Below are 25,458 nucleotides of genomic sequence, written 5' to 3' on the forward strand. Positions count from 1 at the left end.
TACCCGTGTACATCCTCTGGTCTAGCCAGATTTGTAAGGTATAATTGGGATCATGATAGTTGGGGGAGGGGAAGCATTTCGGAACTAGAGAAAAATTGTATGTCTCATCATTGCGACATTTCACCCTGACTGGCTCATCTCCTCCCAGCAGCCCTTTGGTAAGGGGATGTCTAGTTGCCTAGAAATGGGCTTTGGGTCCCCACTCTGTACTCCCCTCATTCACAATGATATGAGGATTATCTGTTGTGCCTCTCTGTAGAACCTTCAAAGTTGAAGGTTGTGCAATATCTAGTTCTCTTGGTCTCAGGGTAGTAGATGTTGTGTCTCAAATAGGCTATCATCAGCCTTATGTGTTTATTTCTTTTCTGTGATGTTTGCTACTATTTCACTCGTGCTCCTAGTAAATAGGGACCATTGGCTGTGAGCAATACATTTTTTAGAGTCATAAATTTATATTTTTTCTCAGCCAAAGGAGAGCAGCACTATTTTCTAAGAAAATTGGAATCATACTTAAAACAACAACAATAACAAAATATTCACAAAAGAAGGATAAGAACATATACACAGTGACAGATGGAGCCTAGGAGAAAGAGAGAGAAAAACAGAGAGGGGGTGGGGTGGGTTTCTTTAGAATCCTAAAAACTTATTTTATAAAGGCAAACTACTTTCAAAATAGTATGTTGAAAAACCAATTGATTGTAGCAATTTTTCAATCTTTGAGGGCTAAAAGTAGTTAGCTGTTATGCAATAAGGGCAAATTAAATGAAAGATAACTTTGATTTTATACATTTCAGTCAACCAACCCTTTTTTCTACACGTGGGCAGTTCCTGTATATGATGTTGAAAATAGATGGGTTTCAAATGGCAGTTCTTAACATATGGCTAAGCAAACTCAAAACCATAGCATTAAAAAAACCAAATATAATAATACATAGATTAGCCAATTAGCAATGCTTCATTTTTCTCGATGAGGTCAAATGGCTCTGATTTTCGCACAGCTGCTGGAGCTGATTATCACAAAGTTAGTTAGATGGAAGTTTCTGGAATTAAATTCACTAGGCAAGAACATAATTTTACAACCTCCCTCCAAAGCTCCTGTGGGAGGAAATATGGGTAAAGAGTTTTAGCTGGCAAATCTCATCAATAAATAATGGTCATTATAACAGAAGTTACAGAATTGGGTAGTGGTTTCTGTGATAACTAGAAAACTGCTGTTGCCTCTACTTTTAATGGAAGCTACAAAAGGAAGGGGGCTAAGAAATACAAGAAAAACCCTACACTAAAATAAGCCTTGTTTGTATATAAAATATGACCAATTCAACAAATCTGTAGATAAGCATATAAGAAGATGACTCAATATTACAGAACCATCATCACAGTGATTCTAGAAACCATACTCTATGGAACATAGAGAATAAAACGATGAATATAATGAGGTCAACAGCACTTAAGGTTAGAGAGACATAAAGCCATTTACAATCACGTTTTATATTAGACTCAAGTGAAAATGAATGTAGTGATTCATATCCTGCATTTTGAAACAACACCCCAGGTTCAAATCCCAACGCAGCATTTTCCAGCTCTGTCAACTCAGGGAAATGACTAAACCTCTTTGTGTTTGTACTTGTAAAAAATGGTCAACCGACAAATAACTTTGTTGCGTGATACTCAAGCTAAAAGTACTTTTTCAAGAATAAATTGGATGTGCCCACCCATTAGTTTCAATTCTTCCAATGGCTTCCAAGGTCCTATGTGACCTGAGCCCTACTTGGCTGAGCTCTAATGTCCTCAGTCTACCGCATTTTAGCAACATGTATTTTCTACCTCGGGGCCCTTGAATGTGCTTGAAACTTTCTTAATCCTCATCCTACTTTGAATGGTTGTACATTCTTATGCATTAGATGTCTCTGACCTATCACCACCAAAGATAAGTTTTCCCTAAGTTTCCTGTTAAATACTTTCTACAATCAATCCCCTTACTCTCTGACATATCATCACATCTTGTATTTTTTTCTTCCTGGTATTTATATCTGTAATCAAATATTTTAATTTGATTTCTGTACCTCCTTTTCCCACTAGGATATAAAGTTCATAATCAAGGACTATGTCTATGTGGTCCAATCCTGTATCTCAAATATGTGGCAGAGGGCATGGTAGGTACTAGGTGCTATACAAATAAATTGTGAATAAATGAACAGTAGGTGTTCAATGCCTTTTGAATGAATAACTGGAAAGGATTTTTTTTAACTTCTTACACTAAAAAGTAAACATAGCTTTTAAATGCCACCAAGGTACTTGTGTAAGACCAAACTATCATGCTCCAGCCCACCCCCACCCCTCAAAAGGAACCACCTTCCATGTAATTCCTACATGGTATTTTATTCATAGGAGAGCTTGGTCTCCTGCCTAGGCAGCTGATTCTCTATGGAGTAAACATATCAGCCAGTAAGTTGACAAGCACACAGCCTTGTTTTCCTTTCCTAAGACCTACGGGATAGATCCAAAATGTTTCTGTTCTAAAACTCTAATTCAAACAGTAGATTCAATCATTTCTTTCTCAGATCATTAAGATGAAATATCACTTTAAGGTGGTAGTACTCAATGAATACTGTGCTACTAAAAGATTTGCCAAATCTTGGAACAAAATGGGAGTTGAAAGTGAAAAGCATGTGCTAGTTCTGAACCCAACCTTAATTAAGGGATTTGTTTCTGAAGTTGGCCTCAAAAAGAAATGGGAAGAAATTATAACTGTAACTTGATGACAGGCACCATTCCTTTTAAAGATTAATAAGGACTGCTTGGTTCTAGTGTGTGCTAATAATACAGTGATGTCAATTAAAAGTCACTTATTCCACTTTCATGGTCTGAGATAGTCTCTCAATCAAAGTCACTTCATTAGCTTTAATTTTGATCCATTTCATGGCACTCAGAAACAAGTCGCTTTTCTTTTAAAAAAATGAAGAAAAATTAAAAAGAGCCAACGACATACTTTTACCTCCAGACTTATGATTTAATCCTATGGAGATTATGACCATCTTATTTGTGTTATCTTTGTGGAACCATAATTGCTCTGAGAAAGAAGTGATTTCTTATGAGGGACTCATCGCCCTTTCTCCTTTAAGTGCTTTTGGTATTGGATTAAATATTAATTTGAAGTCCATCTGTGCTTATTCCATTCAGCAGGTCCTGCTTATGGAGAGCAGTATAACACTACATTGCTTTCCCACCAGAGACCACTGTTTTCGAAGCCATGATGGACCCTTTGACCTTTGCCTTATATTTTATGCACTTTGTATCCAAGACAATCTATGAACAATAGAAATGGCAAACATTAAAATGCAGGATAACTGTGTGGTTTTCTCTCTTCTTAAACAATCACTTAATTGCCCCCATCTTGGAACCAGAACCAAACACTAGATTTCAAGAAAATTGTGTTCTAATGGGGAAAACATATTTTTATATTAAAAATAGAAAACACAATATCTCAGGCAATATAACATTTATATATAACATACTACTTTGGATTAAAATTTGCCCCCCACCCCAACAATGTGTCAACATAACTAGACCAGGATTCCCACAATTTTTCAGTCCTCTTCCATTTGGGTATCCCCTGTTTTATCTGTGTGAATCCTAGCTTCTATATATATAAAGAAGAAAAATTAATGTGACTTGAGTTACCATCTTACAGAGGCTGTGAGTCAATCAGACGCTGGTTTTAGCCAACTCTTACTCAAGTCATGCTGTAGTTTGTAGCACATGTTTTGTCTTACTTCAGATAAAAGGAGAGGTAAGTGAGGAAAGAGGAATGAAAAGCTAGGAGTAGAGCAAGTCCTTAGGGGCCAGGTCTCTAAGCTGCGAACCTGGAGATTCAATGGAAGATTGATGCCAAGACACAATAGCCACAAGGAAGACCAGGCCTATATCTGTTGAAAGAAGACAAGAAGTGGGTCCCAGATCCAATACAGCAAGGTCGCTTCTCCTAGAGCTGGTGCCCGGAATTCGAATTTCTAGCCTCCTAACATTGAAAATTATTTTCTGTTCTTTTAAATTTATTTTCAGATTTTCTGTGTGTTAAAACTATTTTCCTTATGGCATTTCTGTTGTAGAAGCACCAGATGATAAACAATGGAATTTGGTACCAGAAAAAGTATTTTTCTAACAGACATAAAAAATGTGGAAGAGGTTTGGTAATTGTGTAAGGCACAAAGGCTGGTAGAATTTTAAGATGAATAACAATAAAAGCTTTAGATTGCCTTAAAAAGACTGTTGGTAGAGTCATGGCTGTCAAAGAGCAATTTTGGTGAGAGTTCAGAAGACAATGAGGAGAGCTACAGTGAAAGCCTGTATCCTCTTAGAGACTATATATGGTTCAGCAACAGAATGTTGATAACCATGTGGAGGTTAAATGCACTTCTGATAAGGCTTTTAAAGTTTAAAAGAAAATGATGAGCATGTGCTTGAACAATGGAGGAAGCATGATGCTTTTTCTGCACTGGCTAAGAACTTGTTGCAATGTGGCTCGAATGTTTGGTAGAAGGTAGAACCTGTAACTGGTGAGGGTGTTATATGTGGCATACGAAATGTCCAAGATCGTCAAGGGGTCACGTGGTTTCTCCTTGAGAGTTACAGTAAAATGTGAGGGGACATAGAAGGACTTACAAATTAACTTGGTGCTCGTTTTGGCAGCACATATACTAAAATTGGAATGATGGAGAAGATTAGTCTGGCCCCTGATCAAGGATGGCATGCAAATTCGTGAATTGTTCTATGTGAAAACATATACTAATAACTTTGTAAAATGAAAATAAAACCTTGACTGTTTGAAAAATGGTCTTCACAAATTAAAAACATGGATTTTATTATTTTTATAAACTTTTGTGACAGAGATTAAGCCTGTACCTGTACCTGATGGCTCTAACCAATTAGCACAGAAGCAAACAATATTAGCCTGAAGGGGACAGAATGACAGGACAGAAGACGGTCTACCTCTAGGAATGCTACGAGCAGGAAACAGAGCAAAGGCACTATATCTCCTGTTCTTCAGGAACAGGACAGAAAGGGTGATCTCTGAAGAATCTTGGAGGTCAATGGAACTGTTGAGAGGAGCATGGGCAGCAGAGCTGCCTAGATCTCAGAGAGTGGCCACAACCACTCAGGTTTCCAAGAGTAGGATCTCCACTCCATTCCACAGTGGGGCTGCTGTGAAGGTGTGCCTGAGGGTCTGGGACATCATTTTTAAGTTGAGGAGATGCTGCTGCCAGGCAAAAGGGTCAGATAGGAGCCTGAGCATTTGGGGTAGAAGGACTTACAGGGGTCCTCAAACTTTTTAAACAGGGCTAGTTCACTGTCCCTCAGACCCGTTGGAGGGCCGGACTACAGTTTAAAAAAACTATGAACAAATTCCTATGCACACTGCACATATCTTATTTTGAAGTACAAAAACAAACAGGGCAAAAACACCAGGCGGGCTGGATAACTGTCCTCGGCAGGCCACATGTGGTCTGCGGGCTATAGTTTGAGGACGCCTGGACTAGAAGAATGGGGTTGCCCAAAGCCAAGGGGATGACAAAGTAGCCATTTCAGTGGATCTGTAATGTGGAGCTAAAGCCCAGGGCTAAGGGGCCTCCAAACAGAATCCAGAAAGCATGGCCAACAAGCAGAGCCTGGATGGACTGGACATTACCTAGAATCTGGTCTCAGAGAATGGAAGATTATCTTCAAATCTTCAGCAACAGTGTAGTTTGCTCTGCTTGTTCTTAGACTTGTTTGACGTCCACTATGCCTTCTTTTCTTCTAATTTCTCCCCTTTGTAATAGACATATCTAGTGTGTGTTTCCTATCCAATCATCGTATTTTTGAAACAGACCATTTGTAGTCTACATTTCGTAGATTCCAAGATGAAGAGGAATTTGCCCCATGATGAAATACACTTAAAGTATCAATCATATTTGATTTAAATGCTTCAAAAGTGAGACTTAGAATTTCAAGCTGATTTTTAACTTTCAGGAAGATGTGATGGGGTGGATGTGCTTTCCATGTGGGAAGGACAGCAATTTCGGAGAGTCAAGAGGTGACCTGTACATGTAATGGATTGAACTGTGTCCCTCCAAATTGCTGTCAACTTGACTAGGCCACAATTCCTACTGTTATGTGGTTCTCTCTCTGTGAGTTAATGGAATGATCCTCCAATGAGTGTTGTAATTCTAACCTCTATATGTTAAGTCGGCAAGGTTAGTGTGCAGTTTATCATCTGGGAACACTTTACAAGACTGTGTTTCCAGTCACACTCTAGATTCAGTAACATCTTTTGTCTCACAAGAGAGACAATTAAAGAGAAGTGGGAGGAAAGGAGGGAACTTACAACCACCCAAGAGAGAAGTGTGGAATACTGAGGGTCTCCTAGAACCAAAGGACGACAGATGCCAACACACACAGAGATCTTCAAGGAATGCTGGGTCCACAGAGGTTGAGAGGAGGCAAGGACTTTCCCCCAAGGCCGCAGGGGAGAGAAACCTTCATACTAGAGCTGCGTGGACTTCTAGCCTCCTAAACTCTGAGAAAATACATTTCTGTTTGTTAAAGCCATCCATTTGTGGTATTTCCACTACAACAGCACTAAGATGAGCACCCTCTATTGTCTGGGTTGTCAAAATGCCTATAAATATTCAAGCCTTAACTGTAAGGTTTGCATGATAGGGGCACTGATGCTCATGGTTAAAGTGGGCTTTGTAGTTTTTTAGAAGAGAGAAAGAATCTGTCCTGGATTGTGGAAGATATTCATGTATAGCTGAATTTCATGTTGCTACTTAACAGTCAGGCCGTTCTGTTCCAACCCCCCTGCAGAGAAATCACATTCCACCCCTGATATACTGAATCAGAATCTGCTTATTAACTAGATCCCCAGGTGTATACATAAGAATCAGCTAGAGATCTATAAGACTCACTGGGGGAACTATTTAAAATATAGGCTCTGATTCAGTACAGCTTCGATGAAAATGAAAATCTACAGCGTGAGGCTGAACTGGAAAGAATCTGTTCAAAGTTCTGCTTTCAAACTGCTGTTTGATGGCAATCAATAGTTCCACGATTTTTTCTTCTATTCGAATGTGATGAGAATAATCAGTATCTGTCTACTATGCACCATTTTATCTGAAGTGAAAGCAAAGCAGTCATTTCCCATTCAGCGAACATGTCATCAGGGTTGCCCTCTTACCCTGATCCCACTATGCAGTGAATGAGGTTTTTCACTTTTTCATCCCATTAAGTTGACTGAAAGCTCCTGGCACATATGGGCTATATCCTATTCTTTTTTTTTTTTTTTGTAGTCCAGGACGTGTATTACATATGGTAGTGACTCAAAGGTTTGCTGAACACAACTGAGTGCTAATGTTCTAGCTCCCTGTCTGCGGTTAGGCAGGTATTTAAATAAAAGCAACTTCCAATTGAAGAGTCTTGGTGGTTTTCCATTGTATATATTTCTTTAAGGTTGCCTAAGTAATTTTTAAAGCACCTATTAAGCATTGGACTGATAACCCCAAGGTCAGCGATTCAAAACCACCAGCCACTCTGCTGCCGGAAGAAGAGGATATCTTTTCTCATAAAGATTTACAGCCTCAGAAACCCTAAGTAGGGTTGCTGTAATCCACAGGGTTTTCATTGGCTGCTATTGGAAGTAGATTGCCACACCTTACCTCCTAGTTAGTACATCAGAAAAGAATGGATGCGTTTTAATTATGGTCTTAGGGAAGAATACTGATGGTACACTGTGCTGCCAGAAGAACTCACAAGTCTGTCGTAGAAATAGTACAACCAGAATGCTCATTAGAAGCAAGAATGGTGAGCCTTTGTCTCACATACTTTGGACATGTTATCAGGAGAGACCAGTCCCTGGAAAAGGACACCATGCTTGGTAAAGTAGGACAGAGAAAAAGAGAGAGTCCTTCAATGAGATGGAGTCACACAGTGGCTGCAACCATGGGAGCAGATGTAACAACAACAATTGTGAGGATGGTGTGTAGTCATCAGTGTTTTGTTCAGTTGAACAGGGGGCCATGATGGGTCAGGACCAACTTGATGGCACTCGGCAACATCAACAGCTAAACAGTTGCAGTCTGGGAAACTCAGGGTGGCCACTATGAATCAGTATTGATTGAGGGCAGTGAGTATAATTAAGAGTAGATACCAGATTTTAACTCTATCTTGTAGCAAATTAATGAATTTATGCTCCTGAAAACAAAGCTCACTTCCACTTTCTTAACTCTCATTTCCTCAGTTATTCTTTAAGTGATCAAATAACTCAATCGCGTTGATGGCACTGAGAGTACACTCATCATCCTTCACCAAGACACTTATCAAGTGTAAACCCTTTGTCACATTTGCTCTCTATAGCATAGTAGAATACTGAAAAATTACAGCTACTCTTGAAGGTGAATTCTTGGCTCTCCCAAATTCTATGCTATTCCCTAGATACACAGAGGCAACCGCTATGTTGAAAACTGCAAACTCACTGCCATCGAGTCAATTCTGAGTCATAGTGACCCTATAGGACAGGGTAGAATTGCCCTTGTGGGCTTCTGACACTGTAAGCATTCTGGGAACATTAGGTACCTGGTGGTTTCAAACTGCTGATGTTGCAGTTAACAGCTCAATGCAGTATGCCCCCAGGGTTCCTATTATTTTGAAGTAGATAGATAATGTACTCTTTGTGTTAACTGTTTAAAAAATGTTGCTTTTATCTTGATTTACCACCTTTCTATTACTGTTCTTTTTGCTAGCTTGCTCGTCTCTACTATTCCTAGTTTCTACCTGCTCAATCATCAGGGCTCAGGTGACAGGGGGCTTACTCCTAGACAGCTTCCTAAAATGTTCCCATTCAGCTCCCACATCTTGCTTTCTTGCTGGTCCTCTTTTACTACACTTGATCTTAGGCAAAAGGCTGAGAAATCACAATGGTACACTTTTATTTGACAGGAAGGGGTGCTGGTGGCTCTGTCTGGTACATGGTGGACTGCTCACCCCAAGGTGAGTGGTTCAAATCCAGCAGTTGCTCTGCAGAAGAAAGAAGGATCTCTGCTCCAGTAAAGATTTATACCCTCGGGGGGCTATTGTCACAATCAATTCGACAGCAGTGGGTTTGGAGTGGCTTTTAATTTTACAACAGAGTGCTTATACCAATATTTAAATGTTGTGGTGCTTATTTTTATGTCCTTTTGTGTGTTTACTTGTGGAGACCAGCTAGAGCATAAACTCAATGGGGTCAAAGATTATGGCTGCCTGTTTCATCATCTTGAACCTAACATGGTTTCCTTATACACAGAAAGAACTCAAGATATATTTGCCGAGTGAATTAATCTATTGTCAAACCGCTCAGAATCAATACAACTCCTAATAAAACCACAATATTTGTCCATGATCATTGTGTTAGTCTGCGTACTTTAAAGAAACAAATCCACTGAAACTCATATATGTAAGAGAAAGTTTTATATAAAGGGTAAGTTCACATCAAGAAAACATCCCAGCCCAGTGCTTCCCAAGGCCACAAGTCCAACATTAACCCATATGTCCAACACCAATCCACAATGTCTTCCTCCATCTCACAAAACACACACTATGATGCTGACTTCAGGAGGAAAGCCGAATCAGTGAATGTGTAAGCATTTCAGCACTGGCTTCATCGGTGTGGCTTCTCCTCAGGGGCGTCTTGCAGGAAGTGAGCCTTGCCGGCTGAAGCAGGAACTGGCTAAGGCAGCTGCACCCTGGTCCGACCATCACAAAGCAAGAGACTCGAGAAATAGAAAGGCGAGGCTCACTGAGCCATTTATCCCTATGCCCTTCAACTAACCCCACATGTGTTTATGGTCCAGGTTGGCACAATAAACTACCTCAATCATAAACCCAGCCAATGCATTTTCCATCATAGCTACATATATGCCATTCAACAAAGACCAGCAACTTGAAGCTGCATGTACTTAAGACTGCAAGTTATATTACATGCCTTGTAGAAACCTACATTAAGATGTATATATATTTTTAAATTTTAATAGGTGATATAATTGTATTCCCATCAATTTCAATTGTTTTAAAAAATCTTAATTGGCAGTAATTATACTATTTACATGTTAATGAATAACACCTGGCCCCAGCTGGGTATAAAGAGGCTGATAATGTTTTTCTCTCACCTCCCTGGCAAGGAAAAAGTATATGCAATTTTAAAGAGACCTGCTTGCCAGAAATAACACATTCATAATTGGAAGGACAATATGAAATTAGTTCACACTTTTCATCATTCTCAAACATATGCATACTATTTTTCATGTTTAAAGCTTTATGATTCAAAGAGGACCTTATTTCTTACTCTTGGTGGTTCTTCACAATCATTACATTATTCCTGTCAATGAGTGTGCCAGAAACTGGCTAAATGGGGGCCCAAGTGGCCTCCTGTAATAAGGACCCAGTTCCTGGCCTAATCCCTTGAAAAAAATCGAGTATCTTTTTAACTCATTCAAACCCTATAATTAAATACGTTAATTTCCTGGTCCCACTTTCCTATGAAATTTTAAATCACTATAATATTTGTTCCAATCCCCTACCCAACAAGTCTGAAACCAACAAAGACGTATTGAAAAATGCCTTCCTATATCAAGATTTTATGACTCAAACAATGTCCTTTACTAAATTAAAAAAAAAAAAACAAGCTGTAAACAAATTGGTATCTATAGAAAACACACTGAGATAAAAAAATAGGTAACAGAGTCCTCAATGTATATGTTTACAGAATCATATGTTACCAATAGAGAAAAAGGTTGATAATGCTAGCCCATTGGCAAAATATGCAAACCCACCACTGAGTACTTCTTAAGTGCCTAGTATTTTCCGTCTTATTCAGAGCATTTGGGGGCGGACATAATGGATGCACAACAGACAAGTTTCACTTTATGACGTTTCTGTTCTAGGTAGGGTAGTGGTGGTGGCAAGATGACTTTGGTTTGTGTGAGAGAGAGTTTTGCAAATCAAATGAGAGAGAGATTAGTTCAGAAGAATCCCTGTTTTGGGTAGTCTTCATGGGAAAAATCATGTGAGGTGAGAGCAAAAGAAAAAATAGTGCCTTTTATGTGCAAGGAAATATGCTGGGTGCATTAAGGTCCTCAAGGCCACACAAGTATGAAGAGCTGGGTGAGGAGGAAGTGAGCTAAGACAGGATGGACCTTTCTCATTCAGTTACAGGCTAGTCTTGAAGGACGGCGAAAACAGATAAGGTCAGAAGAGCAGCCAGAGCGAGCGATGATAGGACTGACTTTGATACATGCTGTGCCTGGGAGAGTATTTAGAGGGCATATACACTAAGAAGTCATATCAAATCAAATAGATAGGACAGATAATCGACCTCACCTTGAAAGCCTGGAAGAAGAGTTTACACCGGATGAGGTAGAAATTCAAGACAAATGCGCTACCCGGTAAAATGAACATACTCCTGTTCAAAGGTTGATAAGGCAAAGCAAAAGAGAGGAGGAATGGAGTCAGATTTACATGGAATACGAAGTGATGGCGTAAAGAGGACAAAGTCAATGAATGCGCCACGAGATACACTCAGTGGATTTCTATGGCCACGCCCTGGCTCAGTACCTGCACAGTACCCACTGGTATCAGGTCGACTCATAAAACTGCCCTTGTGGGCTTGCAAGACTGTAACTCTTCATGGGATTAGAAAACTGTATCACTCTCCCAAGGAGATACAGTTGGTGTCGAATCACTGACCTTGCCATTAACAGACCCACAGGGACCCATCATGCCACCAGGACTCCTTGCCTGCAACGGAATTGGTCAATATAGTGTTTGAATTACCATAACAAATGAATGGCTACAGGAAATAATTATGACATCATGGGAATAAACCGGGAGAAAATTTAACTTCGCACTAAGAAAATCATCTGTAATACAAATAAGAGTATTAATGCTAATAGCTGCTGAACATTTAAGCCATTTGCTAAAAGTTATGAAATAGGCTCAGTAGGTAACTGGGTGCTCTCAAAACAATTGAACAAAAATGAAAACAAGGCAGCTCTTGAATGTATCGATTCCAACGATAATATAATGATCAATATTCATATTTGGGAAGAATGGCAATAAACTGATACTCTCAATCATTACTAATAAAAGTCTTTATTTTTTTACTAATAAATATATTAACTGCAAAATCTTTCTGAAATAAAATTTGGCAATGTGGTAGTTACATAATCTCCTGTCAACTTGAGCGAAGGGGTGGAGTCTAGCCTGTCAATCAGGTCATTGCCAATTATGCCTCTGTGCGGGCATGGTCTTCTCTTGAGGATTCTGGGAAGTCCTGTCTTCCTCCTTGTAGGTGGGACATACACTCCTTCCTCCTGACAAGACACACACAGCTTTGCTGAAGGCAGCCAGAGCCCTGGAGTTCGAGAAACCATGTGGAAACCTATGCCAGCACTGAGATGCTTCCACCATGACTGGATCCACAAGACTTTCCATCCCTGGCCTGGCCTGTGATCTTCCTGCATTCAGTATCATCTCATGTGTTGTGTGAGTCTGAAGGGGAATTTATAGATTGATATCAGACAACGGAGCTAATATCAGACTTATGGACTTGGCTGCGGTGATTTTTTAATATTCAATTACTCTTTGATATAAAGTTCTCTCTCACACATATGAGTGTCAATGAATTTGTTTCTCTTATCTACCCAGAATAACACTGGCAATATGTATCAAACGCTTTAAAATATGCTTATTATCTGATTCAAAAAATCTAGTACTAGGAATCCACCTGAGAAAATAATTGGTGATGGAGACCAAAATTTACAGATAATCCTGTTTCAACACAGAGTGATCTTTAAGTTACTTATAAAAGCACATATTTGAAAATTAAATTTTCAATGATTACAGAATTATTGAAGCAAGGACACCACATCAATAAGATGGAATAATGTGTGAATTATTAATGCTATGGGAAAAGCCTTAAATATATTGTATAATTGATGTATAAGTCCATACCAGATATTAATTTTATAATATCTGCACATGTATTATTTAATATAAATGTGAAAATTATGAGAAATCTTTATTCCCATCACCTAGGGATTTCTGTATATCCATACGCTCTGCAAAGTTCATTAATTAATTTTAAAACCAAGAAAAAACATCATGAAAATTTACCATGTCCTAAAAACATTACATAACTGATAATGCTTTAGTAATATTGATAATCCTTCCTTTTATCCTCTTTTAAAAATATTAAGGTTTTATTTTATATTCTTGTAGATACATACAGAGGCCATGGTGTCAGAGTGATTATGAGTTGTGCAGCTAATCCAAAAGTCAGCAGTTCGAAACCTCTTGCCACTCCTTGGGAGAAAGATGAGGCTTCCTCCTCTCGTAAAGGCAGAAGCAGTTCTATTGCTATGAGGTTCAATGTCCTTTCAGGTTCCTATCTAATGTCTGGAGGTGCTGTTGTCACACTGTCCATATTTGATAAATCACCAAAAAGCTCAGGGCTCAAGGCCAACTTTCTTGATTAGTTAAGCTAAACCTTTGTTTGTTTTTAAAATGACTACAAGGTTATTTTTGGTTAAAGCTAAAAAGATTATCTCAGGGCATTTGTTTCAAGAGTTCAGCAGCCTTCAGGGCTCCAGAAAGTATAGTGGAAGGTAGGAGGAAAAGGGAGTTAACTGCGATGCTAAAACCATATCGATTAAGGACAGGGTTGCACAGCTCATTCCTACAATTGCAGTCAATAAGGTGTACACCTATAAAAAAGATGACTTGGGAAAGGTAGTGTGAAAGATGTATTTATAAGAAGGAAAGAAAAAAAAAAGATGCTGCTGAAGTTGCTTATAGAACCTCATGGGATATGAGTCCTGGGTTTGGAGATTGATAGTCAAATTTTCATGGGATATACCAATGGGCTTAATAATACCATTCATGAGTTTGTTTGCCCTCTGGGTTCCTTGGGAAGTGCCATATCAGAGCTGAAATTCTGAGCCCCCTCATTTGCAGAAGGCTATGGATGACAGTGACAGCCCAAACCCATTTGCAGAGTCCTCACAGGCATTGCACCTCCATTGAATGCCTTCTGATCTTTAAGCGAAGATATAGATAACTCTTGCCCTTAGGCAGACTGCATTGGGAAGTGGACTGCCGGTACCTGTCTCCAGCCAGTCCAGTGAAAGGCGGTCTATAAGGAGCCAATGAGAAGGAGAAAGATGAAGTGTTTGCTCCTGTAATGTTTTATAGCATCAGACAATCTATATAAGGGCTGCTATGAATGGCAGAAGAATGAAAACTCAGTAGAATCCATGCATTTGCATGATGGTTCTGACAAAGAACGCTGAAAGTACCATGGACTGCCAAAAGATATATCTTGGAAGAAGGACAGCCAGAATGCTCCTGAGAGGCAAGGATGGCGAGACTTCATCTTGCATACTTCAGCCATGTTGTCAGAAGAGACCAGTCTCTGCAGAAGGACACCATGCTTGGTTAAGTAGCCAGGCAGCAAAAAAAGAGGGAGGCCCTTGAGAAGATGTATAGACACAATGGCTGCGGGACGTCACAAGACCAGGCATAGTGTTTGCTTCTGTTGTAGTATATAATCAGGACAGATTCAAAGGCCCATAACCACAACAAGAACCTAAACAGACATGATGGCAGTGGGTTTGGTTTTGAAAATGCTTCAGGCTATTGAAGTTAAGACAGACATCTCATTTAGTGTTTAGAACAATTACTTGACACAAAGTGCCCTACAAGTTTTGTCTGTTGTGATCATCAATCATTGTCATTGGCATCATTATTAATTTTATTGTTATTAATATTAACTTAGTTTATCTAAGTTTATTCCTCTCTCAAAAATGTGAACTCACTTTAACCCTTTTGTTTTTCATTTTCTTTTCAAAAGCCCAAAGAAACTATTTTGTTTTCAGAACCTTCTGCTCCTTGGTCCTTTACCCTGGTTCTCCTCTCCTAAATTTCCCTGTCAATAGACACCTTCCTTTCCTCCTCACCCTAGAGGCTGTGATGGCTCCCTGCCGTTGCTTATAGCCTCAGTGTTCCTATTTGGCTTCTCTGTTCTTCCATGACATCTGTGACCGATTTACAGTACAAAGCTCCTTGTTTATATTTTTGGTTCTCTTATTCTCATTCATCCTTGATAATATAGTGGAACAAACACCTAGAGGGAAGGCATGATATGACAGGTTGGCATTGGTGGGCAAGAATACATCCGCCTACAGGCAATTGACTAAAGGACTGAAAAATATTAAATAGACAAAGAAAAGCCTCTTCAACAGCAAAATCAGATCTCCATCTGTAGAAGAATGAACCGGTACTCATAACTCATCCCATGGCCAAAAAGGAACTCAAGGGAGAGTGGGTTACAGATTGGGTTGTTAACTACTACAAGTTTAGCAGTTCAAAACCATCAGCGGCTCCTCAGGAAAAAGAGGAGGCTCTCTACTCTCATAAAGAGTTACAGTTTGGGAAACCCACAAGGGCAGTTCTATCCAGCCCTATAGGGTCACTATGAGTCGGCATCTGCATGAGGGCAGTGAGTTTGGTTTTTGATATAAGGGTCTTCAGTGAGGAAATGGGAACAAGAACGATTATTGCCTAATGAGGATTCAAGAGGCCTTGAAAGACTGTAGTTGGCTGGTAAGTTACTCCATCAATACTCTGCGTCTGTCAGAGTCAGCTCAGGATTTCAGAAATGCTTTGTTATACACTCCAAGTAGCAGATGGGCATAAAATAAAAGGTGTTGCTTCCACTCATCCTCCAACAACTCATAAGCAGTGGCCCAACTGCAAATGCATTAGAGAACAAAACACTAAGTTTTAGTGCATTTCAATGTTGATAAAGACACTTTTTAATTTGGTGGCATGAAACAATGCATTACAGAAAACTTCCCAACGCCAAGATACAATGGAGTTGCTCTGTTAATGTGATGCTTTTTATTTGAACACTGATTTCATTATCCAGTGAATTATAATGTTGTAATTGGGACTTTCCAAAACACCAGACAATATTAAATTTTAAATGACTATTGTCCTTTGAAATTGTTGCCAGAAAAATTATGGGCAGAAGCTAAATAGATTCTATTTTTTTTCTTTAAAATGCCATCAGTATGTACATAGCATTTTATACTTTGGAGATCATTTTCAATAATAAAAGATTCTCTGTTAATTAAAAAAGAAATACTTTAGGTGAATAAAGACAATTTTATCTACATGCTGTACTCAGGGAAATAAAACTGATTTAAGACATTGTGAATGGCTCAATGAGATAATCTGAAGAGCATTGGCAAATATTTATTTGAACCTAAGATAGACTAGAAAGACTTACATAAAACAAAAGGAAGTAAAATAGCTGGGAAAAGAATTACCTTTTATAAAGGTGGCATTTTTTAATTTGAGTTTGAAGCCATTTGAAATTATATGCCCTTCCTTTAGGTTTAAATATCTTTGAAAATAAGTAAAATGGTTTATTGTTAAAAACATGTTATTAAAAATGAATTGGCTCTGAAGTTTTTAAATTAACAGAATGTATTTGTATTTCTTCTTGAATAAATTGGAAATGATCCTAATCATGAATACATTCAAGAGATGCTTATGAAGATGAAAATCATACAGCTGTCATAGAAGCAAAATCAATCATTGGGCATAAAATGGTAATTACATTAGTGTCACTAGAAGAAAGGGATGATAAAATAGGTTTTGATAAACAACAACAATAATAAAAAACACCTCATTGCAGACATATCAGAAAAAAACTCAAAAATTACAGATCATTACAAAATAAATGCATAACAGCTAAAGGTTTGTTTGTGTGTTTTTTCATATGCAGCACCTATAAAATATATACAACAGTTCGACATTTACTAATGAAATATCCCTGAGAACTTGATTTTGCAAATTTAGAAGACTGACTCATTATTTGGCTATTACTTATTTCTATGTAAATGAAGGTTTATAAAGCACTTTCTTTTCTTTAGAATAGTTGTTGTCTCTGCCATCTTAGTTCAAGTCTTACTTGTTGTAGCAATGCACGACCTCACAGAGCGGGCACTGTAATCATAGTCACAAGTAACTAAAGAATGGTTTCACAATCAAACAAGTAACTAATGAATGGTTTCACAATCAATACATGTGAGATAGTGATTTGATACAAAGAGCAATTTGCTTTAAGACTCAAACATGTACTCTAGTTATTTCAGATTAGTATTTTATAATTGGCATTTGCTAAAATCTCAGCACAATACTTTCAAATCAATCATTTGTATACATTCCACAATATCTATGCCATTTTCAAAGACCATTATTTGTGTATCATATTTCATGGGTTTCTAAAGCAAGTTGCACTTTGAAAGTTGCCTTTAGAACACATAATGAGATTCTGACTGCAGTGGAAGCATCTATATGACAGGAACTTTACCTACAGTATCTCGCTCAATCTTCACCATGACCCTTACACTAAGTGGGATGAAAACCATTTCACTGTAGAGAAAAGTAAGGCTCAGAGAAGTTAAATAGCTTACCTAAATCACACAGCAGTCAAATAACAGAACTAGAATTGCGCTGTAGTCTCTTCACATCCCAAAGCTTGTGCTTTTTCCACTAGACTCTAATACCTCTGCTGGAAATGAGCAGGAGGCAATTCAAGAATTGGCAGAGGAAAATGAGATTGTATTACAGCTTTAACAACATAACCCCTATCCACACCCTCAGGATAGGAAAAAAAAAGAGTCCAGAGAGTTCTCTATGGTTTTATTTGTGCATTTATGATGCTTAGACTGTTTCTCTTGATGATTTGAAAAAATCTTCCATCAACTAACCGAAATTTCCAGAATGTTCTCTAGATTCTATGTACTGAGGAAGAAAAGTCATTGATTTTTTTTTGTTTTAATTTTTTTATCAGAGCAGTTTTAAAATAAAAAAAATGTAGTGTTCCGTTAACCAGGAAATGCAATGAGTTTGCACACTTCCTTTCCTCAACATTTATATTAGTAAAAGCTAAATTATATTGAGCATGCCTTTCTCATATGCTTATATGCTAATAATCTGATTTATTAGTTACTCAAGTTTTTTGGTGTTATTGTTGTTCATTGTTTCATGCCAAAAAATTTACAGAGTGGAAACTTCTGGAAAAATCACAGAATAGGCAGACAAGCTACCCAAAATCTCTACAACAAAGACACAAGAAACCAGATAGAACAGTTTTGGATTCAAATTCTGTCATCCTGAGCTTCAGAGCAAAGGATAAAAAGGTGGAATGAATACTAACTAGAAGAAACTGAGTGAAAATAGAGAAGAAGAGGACTAACTTAACGGTGAATTGTTTACTGGCCTGATACATCATGGCCATTTAAAATTTTTATAAGTAGTGTTTTGAATGGGTCAGCAACCTGATAATTGCTTCCACTCACCCCAGACCACTCCAGAGCCCAGACTAGTAGGTGGTGAAGAGAAATACAACATTAGTACCTCCTCCTGAAGCCAAACCTGCTGGGCAGGGGCCACGATTTTATCCAGGATACACAGCCAATGGAGAGCCCCAGGACAAACCCACTCTCGCCTATTTTAAATACACAGCAAACATTAAACAGCGCATACAGGCCCAGTCTGTATCACACTCACCAGGGGCAGAGACGGTGCGTGCCTAAGTTTAGCCAAGCCAGCCAGCAGAGTGGCAAACCCATCATTGAAGAATAAGAAAGAAAAAGAAATCTCATAATGTGAGCGAACCTGGAGGACATTATCCTGAAGTGAAAAAAACCATCGCAAACTGACACATGCTTAATGAATCTACTATCATAAAATTCAAGATAAGAATCACACATGCACACACACACACACATCATGGTTCCCAGGGATAGGAATGGAAGAGAGGGAAAGCAGTCACTAGCTAGTAAACCCACTGCCAAGGAGTCCATTCTAACAGATAGCAACCCTGCAGAACAGAGGAGAACTTCCCCATAGTTTCATAGACTATAAGTCTCTATAGGCAGAAAGTGTTAACTTTCTTCAACAGAGAACCTGTTGGAATTGAACCACTGACCTGGTAGGTGAGTAGCCCAATGTTTAACCCACAGCACCAACCAATAAAGGCGTGACCAGCACAATGTCACAATGTAAAGGAAGGAGGTGCACAACTGTTAAAGACAACACAACTAAATAAGAGTACATACACAATCCTGTATTATTGGTAATATCACCCCAAACTCAGTACCATAGAGTCGATTCCAGCTTACAGTGACCATATAGGACAGAATGTAACTGCTCCCCAGGGCTTCTGAGACCATAAATCATTGTGGGAACTGATAATAGTATCATAGTTCCCTAGAGTGGTTGTTGGGTTTGAACTGCAGACCTTTCGGTTAGCAGCCCAATGCTTAAGGCACTGCGCCAACAGTGCTGTGTATTATCGGTAATAACAAACATTAATCTACAAGCAGATACACGGACAAACAGGCGAAAATAACAGGTATGAGTAAGTAAGAGAGACTACACCCACAACCATATGTTTGGTAAAAATACATTTCTACATACATATTTGTATATGCCATAAACACATTTGTGAAAAATGGAATTTTAAAAAAGAATTTTTCCATACACTTGTTATACAAGGTTAAGTAAACCAACCACCCAACCAACAAAAAACACTGATATGAAAAAAGAGGCACTTTTATTAAGCAAAAATATTAAACTATAAAGGTACTGTCTGCGACCCACCCTCCATCTAGGTCTACACACTCCTAAAGGCAGTGTTTCAGTCTCTCCAAGCTTTTTCCCGAAGAGTTCTGTGCCCTTGACTTCACAATGTCAACATGGCTGTTTGAGTGCCCTTAAAGAACTCAAATCGTGTTTTTATTCAATGTTCTTTGACTTTCTGGTAGCAAAAACAGTCTGACGGGACAAGGTCAGGGGGTGCAGGAGTTAGCCAGGCAAAATCCCCCAACAATATTATCATAGAACAATTTTGCTCGTCTCAATGAATGAGCAGGTACACTGTTATCATGGAAAAAACAATTCTCAGCACAGTACAACTTTGCTGGTCTTTTTTTTTTTTTTTTTACCAGCGCAGGTTTCAAGTACCTTAAAACTACTTCCCAGTATGCCCAAGTTTATCATCCTATAATTCGTTGAGAAAATTCATCAAGATAAACCCTATGGAGTGTAAGAAAAACAGTCACCTTCACCTTCTGTGCTAACCTTTCTGACAAAATGACCGAGCACATTCCCGGGAGGCCACTGTTCAATTCAGCCTTTCTGTTGCAGGCACCCAAACAGCACCAGGACAAATGCATAGCAGGGAGAGCTTGTCTGAGTCCATCCGATGATCACAGAGGCAGGCTTAAATCCATTTTGGTGTGACTAAATCCACACATGTATTGCATGAATGAACACCGCTACTAGCAATACTTTTTTTTTTTTACTTAGAGCAAACAGGAGGTAAGTATATGTACATTTTCCAGCCCAAACCACACACTGTAAGGAAAGGTATCATTAGGGCTGGAGGTTTTAGGGCCGTCGTCACAGGACCAATCAGTCGGTTGGTATAACATAGTTTACAAAGACAATGGTCTGCATTTTTTGTAAGTAGTGAGTAGGACGGAGAAACGAACAGTGAAGAAAATCAGACACGTGGAAATAAGTAATTAAAAAATAAACTTCCACAATGATTCAGTGCATTCATGGACCACACAATCCAGAACTAGATAGTACCCAGCTGCCACTACTGACCATGGTGAAAAAAAATCACAGTACAGGTTACTACATAGAGTAGGGGGAAATGTGGAGCAAATTCAAAATTATAAAAAAGGACCAGGCTAACAGTCCTATGGAGACATGTATTATCTCTAAGACTATAGATCTTAGTCACTCTTCATGCCATACTACACTCAGCCCAATGCCTCAACTTTTAGTCAAACAATATAAAAGTGCATAGGTTGAACAATAACACCAGGGAGGTACCCACTCATAAGAAAACTATGCAGATTTTGGACTAATCAACCATTTGAGCTCAAGAGAACATCACTTAACCAAGTACAAAGTTCAAAAGAGTTGGTGAAGATTCATCAGACAGCAGCAATGATATCGCTTGTGCCATGTCCTCTTCTGAATCCAACTTGAACCTATGGCAGCTCTCTGACAATGTTTTGCTTCCATTCACTAGGCCTCCAGGACTTGACCATGCTAAGATTTTCAGAGACTCCGTTTTCCAAAGTGAGGAACTGAGTTGTTCTTCTTTATTGTCCATCCATACTCTGAAAGCAATGCTGAAACCAGTTCACTTTGGGAGTCCCTGCTGGCATTTGGAATACTGGTGCCCTGGCTTCCTGTATCACAGAAACACACAAGCCACCACAGTACAGCAAACTGACAGACTAGTGGTGGTCTTTAGTTATAGACAATGTTAAACCTCTCCCACTTCTGAGTACCATAAAGTACACAAGCTTCAAATTGTAGAATTAATCTGAAGGGCACTGAGCCAATTCACCTTAAAATATTCCAACCTCATTTCCTTTTGACATATTGGTCAATAATTATGGAGTCCTAGTGGTGCAATGTTTTAAGCACACGAATTATAGTCAAAAGGTCAGTGGTTCAAAACCACCAGATTCTTCACAGGAGAGTGATATAGAAATCTGTTTCAGTAAATATTTACAACTTTGAAAACCCTACACAATTATCCTATTCCATTCTGTAGAGTAGCTATGAATCAGAATCGAATTGTTGGCGTTGTTTGGATCGCAATAAGTACTCTTCTAAAAATTGTAGAGTTAAATCATGGTGTCCCCTCTAGACACCTTGGAAAAGGATTCTGTGCGTAGAATGATCATTATTGAGGTAATAGTCCTTGTGTTCTGCCCCAATTTCAAGGTAGCCCATCATTTTCATTCCAATCTTTCCTATATCAGATAACCTATTTCTCTTCCTGCCTGGATATTACTGACATTTTACAAATATCCCTACATTACTCTAGTATAGCCCCTTAGACTGATTATGTAAATGAATGTTTTTAATCTTATTTATAATCAAAGTCCCCCCACCACAAACATACTTTCAGATGATCTTCATTTTTGGTTGCCATTGGGTTATTTCCAATTTATCTGATGAGGCGGGATATAGATGGTGGGGGGGGGGCATCCAGTTTAGATTGCTGAAGCATTTGTAGAGAGATCAGAAGAGACTGAATTTATAACTCAACAACAATTATGAAGTCTCAAGTTTAGAAAGATCCTTGAAGGCCATCAAACTCAATCACTCAAACATCCTGGATACGATGGGTTAATTAAAACTCATCATCACTGGGAATATGAACTTCTCACGTTTGCACTGTTTTCCTCCAGGGCTCTTCACTCTTTCAATTTAAGTAAATTAATTCAATGTATCTAGATAATTATAGAACTAAAATAATATAGTGAATCACATAGCCTTTAAGGGACCATAAGCTGTTTAACTGCACCCCTTCATGTTGCATACAGAAAAAGGACCAAAGACATAAAGCGGTTCAGCACCACATAGCAACGTGGAGGATATCCTGAAAATCACATCTCATGGCTTGGAGGCCAGTACTTGTTCCCCTGTGTCCTTATGTAAGGCAGGCATGTCAGCATTGCTTCCCATTTGATTAAGCATTATAGTGTCTTATATTTGATAAAACATAGTTATATCTTTATATAAAATCATTCATTAGCTTTTATATCCCAGATATTGTTCTAGATGTTGTGGAGGATTTTATTTTAAAACATGAGATTGAGCCCAGTTTCCTTTTAAAAAAAATAAATTTTATAAATATGCATTTACATTTTTCTCATTTTCAGATTTATCAACAATTTAAGCTAAAAACAAATTCAATGATGACTTTCTAAATACTTCCCTTATCAGGCATGGCTCATTGTAGTATACTGATCATTTAGTTGATGGCCTCACTATTTCCAAAATTGAATTAGCATTGCCATTAACATTCCACGAGACAGGTGATAACTACTGACAGGTGGCTTCTCCTTCCATTTCTGAGTAACAAATATATCATTACATTGACAGGATACAGTATGAAAGGTTGCTGTTAAATACCCATTTTTGAACAGCACCCCAAAACACCAATTGGTACAATTACCAAGGTTAGATAAAATGATGTGGCACTTCAGGCTACAGTAAAACAGTAGAACAATGAGAAAGGTGTATATTATGAAAGGTATACATTTCCCATGGTATTGATTATTACTTAAGCAATTTCAGAAAATATTTCACAAAAGAATTATTCTTTGAAATTTCAAAATGAACCTGCTGGAGAGTTTTATTGGGAAATGGTTTCTAAAAAGGCAAAAAAGAAACCATTCAAGCAATCTTCTCTTGCCACTTTTTTTCGAAAGGTATTCATTAAAACAGTAGGGAATTCAGTGCAGGTGGCTGCACTGCTTTTGTAATTCACTCTCTTTTATAACTCATTTATTAACAGCCTGGGCCACGTATGGCAAAGATTCAGGTTTTAAGCAGTTTAAGTTTACTTTGTGATATTTTGAGCTGGGCTTTGGGCATGATTCAAATTTTATTCCTCAGTAATACAGATAAGGGTAGCTTGGTCTTAAACCACTGCTATTTTAGAAAGTTCATTTCTTAGGGAGATGGGCTATAGCAATAATAATCAATTGGGTAATCAGCAGCAGCAGCATATTATACTTAATTTACTAATGGTTTAATGGTAGAATTCTCTCCTTCTGTGGGGAAATTTGCGTTCAATTCTGAGTCCACACATCTCATGTCCACCCCTCCCTTACCTATCAGTAGGGCCTTATGAGTTGCTATGATTCGGTCCAGGATTCAGCAGAGCTTCTAAAATAAGACAGATGTGGAAGAGAGGCCTGGTGATCTACTTCTAAAAACCACCCAGTAAAAAAATTATAGTTCATTCAGCTGAAATCTGCAGTGGATTATAGATATGATGGAGGACCAGTAAGGATTTTGGTCCATTGTGCACAAAACTGCCATGAGACTGGGCCAAATAAAACAACAACAATGGCAGCTAAAACAACAACAAATAATAGTAATAACAGTGGCAGAGCATACTAGCTATTGGCTAAATTTTAATCCTTCTTTTTTATTTAGGCATAGAGTACAGAAACCATCTGACGGCACAGCCAGAGATCCCATTCCCCAGATATAGACCAACTCGGTGATTATAGGTGGTCCTCCAAGTGTCAATATATTAGAGTTACAAAGAATCTAACTTGCCACCATCAAGATTCTGCTGTTATTTGATAATATCCCAGAGTATCCTCCATAGGTAGGTGATCTAGATCAACTTGTATCTATCTCCCACTATGATAGCTGAGATCCAGGCTACAGATCAAGGTATACTTGTTACTTTCAAGGCAGACTATCTACAGACTCGATTTGCTCAGGCAAAAACTGAACTAGTTGGGGATAAGGAAGTAATACATGATTTCTGGAAGAATTATAAAATTCAAGGAAGTTACAGAAAATGAATGCAGGGGATATGGAATGTGTGAACACTGATATGCAGTGTGTGAACACATGCCAAGTGTTTGGCCAAGAGAGCATGCTGAAAAAGATTGGTGGAAAAATCATCCATATGGCAAGAAGTTTGAATTTAGAACTTAGTATGAGTAAGGTGGAACTTTTCCTATATCATGAAGACAGAGGATTAACAGGTCAAGTGTTAATGGAATTTGAAGAAGAAATAAATGCACAAGGAGAAAGAAATAACAAGAAAGAGGAAAGAAAGAAGTTTTCAAAAAACCACATTGAAGAATTAGCTGAAAATATTTTCTAAACTAAATCAGGGGCTTCATTTGCTAGAAAGCATTGACTTAATTTCTGATGCTTTGCTAAAGTCAACAGGCAGATTTAGGAAGCATTGTGAAGTTACAAGGAAATATGAAAAGATAGGAAGGGCAGATGGGAGGAGGGAGGGAGGCAGGCAGAAGGAAGACAATACAGAACATGAGCTACATTTCTGACACTAAATGTAATTCCCATTGCCCAGGATAATCCACAAACTTCCATAAATGAAGTTATTCCACAAGTCACAATCTGCTAACACTGTCCAACTCTTCCTCATCACTGCAGTAAACTTTTATGATTGGTGTATTTTTTATGTAAGTAGGGCATTGCAAAATGCAAGACGGCTTCAAAAACTTGTGGAAAAAAGAATCAAAAGATAATAGATCTTTTCCAGGAACTGTTTGAAGACTCTTTGGATTTGTAAGTTCTCAACCTCCGAAGACAAATAGCGATCAGATCTATGGATGCTGACAATAAAAATCAATCATAATGAGGAAAAAAAGGATTCTACTTACATAAGAGTAAATGTACAATGGCGTCACTAGAATGGAACTCACTCTTAAGTCAAAAACTACCTGCATATACAAAAATCCACCCCCCAAAATGGATTTTTTTCAAAGCTGTGTATTTAAT

At 38.4% G+C, this 25,458-nt stretch overlaps 1 non-coding gene and 1 pseudogene across 1 annotated transcript; both read left to right on the plus strand.

Moving 5' to 3' along the window:
- Positions 1–25,458, plus strand: part of LOC105979551 — a 117,043-nt pseudogene that overhangs the window by 44,482 nt on the left and 47,103 nt on the right.
- LOC115871578 lies at positions 4,674–4,778 on the plus strand. Its single transcript, XR_004047363.1, has one exon. It is a non-coding gene; the product is annotated as a U6 spliceosomal RNA (small nuclear RNA).

This window comes from Echinops telfairi, unplaced genomic scaffold, assembly GCF_000313985.2.
Source record: "Echinops telfairi isolate 266 unplaced genomic scaffold, ASM31398v2 ScPeMD7_6080;HRSCAF=6971, whole genome shotgun sequence".
NCBI classification, from domain to species: domain Eukaryota; kingdom Metazoa; phylum Chordata; class Mammalia; order Afrosoricida; family Tenrecidae; genus Echinops; species Echinops telfairi.